Consider the following 2136-nt stretch of genomic DNA (forward strand, 5'->3'; position numbering starts at 1 on the left):
CAAAAAAAAAAAAAAAAAAAAAAAAAAAAAAAAAAAAAAAAGAGTTAAATAAATTTAAATCTAATTGAATCAATCCCATTGAAAACAAATAAAAAAGTATTGATGGGGAGGAAACCACAAATGGAAAGATTCTATCTGCCCGTTGAAAACAAAGGATTCTTGCTCTTCAAAGTTAAAGGGAAAGAGAAAAGCTTAGCTAAATCAAACCTATAAAGACCCAAGGCCCCCTTTAAGCTCTGGCCCCATTAACCAAAACTATGGGATCCTTTCTAATGAATTACCACACAAAGAAAGTGAGCGTGTGGAGGTGGGTTATTTCCAGAAAAACAATGGCAATCAATAGTCTTGTAGGGAAGAGTCACCTATAAGAGTCAGAGGTCCGGAAGGTCATCCGTTTAGGATGGGATGACTTTGTTACCCAGGAAGTTGAAGTTGTCACAGGGTTTTAATTGACCCTGGATAGAGAGAAGATTATCAATTTAAGTCAGATTCTCCATATGTTAATGACTGTGCCTGGCAGATCCAGATCCAGACATAGGTATCAATGTCTTTTTCACATGATGCAATTTCTTTTATTTTTAATATTAATGCTAAATAAAAGGAAATGCTTTGAAGATGCACTGTAAATACTATTTTTAGTAAATAAACCAAGAATGTTTTTAAAAGGAAGAAAGCAAGTGAGGTTCAAAGTCTAAAATAAGATGTTGGAGGAAGGTTACAAAATAAAACAACAACTTCTCACCAAATGTTGGAGGACACCAAGAGGTACTAAGGATTGAAAATGAATAGTTGCAATGAAAGAAGTGTGGGCAAAGATGTGTGTGTGTTGTGGAGGGAGGGAGAGAGGCTCATTTAGTGATCTGAGAAAGAGAAGGAGCTCAGCACAGGGGATGCTGACTTCCTGCCTTCTTTTCCATCTCTACTGCAAAGAATACAAGCGGAAGTGAGTTCCAACTAGAGCTAGAAGAATTTATGTTAGACAAAGTATTTCCTGACAATTGACGGCACGGTAATGCGGGCTCATCAGTGGGGTCCTAGGTACCTGAGTTGTGGTCCTGAGTGGTTATAGGCGAAAGGTAGAGGAGTGAACCAAAGTGGACAGGTTGAAGGTGGTTATTGGGAGGGCCTGGTCCCTGGGAAGATTTTGGATGGGTCAATAGGCGACAGGTTCTCTTCTTGGCTTGAGTGGGGTCTTCCTGTTTCATGTATTTTGGGCATTCCAATATGGGGCAGTAATGAACAGTGGTAGAGGATGGCTCCCAGAGAGACAGACAGCCAGGTTTGAACCGGCCTGTAGTGTTCTGGCTATGTGATCTTGGGCAAGTATCAGGTTCCTCAGCTATAAAATAAAGTCAAGGATAGTAGCCACTTATTTGGATTATCATGAAGGGATTAATTTAGATAATATACATAAAGCATTCAGCCTAGTGATTAGAACTTAGTAAGTACTCAACTTTTATTATTTTAATATTATTTTTGGGTGAACAAGATAGATTCCCCTATATATATCCTTTATTACTTAACAGATTTTTTTTCACATCTTTCTGCAGCTGCTCATATTTTCTCTATTCTGACCCCTTCCATGCCCTCCCTGCCTACATCTGCCTAGGAATGCCCTTACCCCATGTTTCGCATTAGCCCGTTATAGTGGGTTGAATGGTGCCCATCAAAGATATGCCCACACCCAATTCCGCAGAACCTGTAACTGTTACCTCATTTGGGAAAAGGGTCTTTGCAGGTATAAATAAATTAAGGATCTGGAGATAAGGGGATCATCCTGGATTATCTGGGTAGGCACTAAATCCAAGGACAATTGTTCCTATAAGAATGAGGCAGAGGGATATATATTTGGAGAAAACTCTAATTCAAAAAGATACATGCACCCCAATATTCATAGCAGCACTGTTTACAATAGCCAAGACATGGAAGCAAGCTAAATGTCCACTGACAGATGAATGGATAGATAAGGTCTGGAATATATATATACAATGGAATATTATTCAGCCATAAAAAAAGAACAACATAATGCCACTTGCAGCAACCTGGATGGACCTAGAGATTATCATATTAAGTGAAGTAAGTCAGAAAGAGAAATACAGGGGCTTCCCTGGTGGCACAGTGGTTGAGAGTCCACCT

The sequence above is a fragment of the Physeter macrocephalus genome, chromosome 4, assembly GCF_002837175.3.
Source record: "Physeter macrocephalus isolate SW-GA chromosome 4, ASM283717v5, whole genome shotgun sequence".
Taxonomy (NCBI): Eukaryota; Metazoa; Chordata; class Mammalia; order Artiodactyla; family Physeteridae; genus Physeter; species Physeter macrocephalus.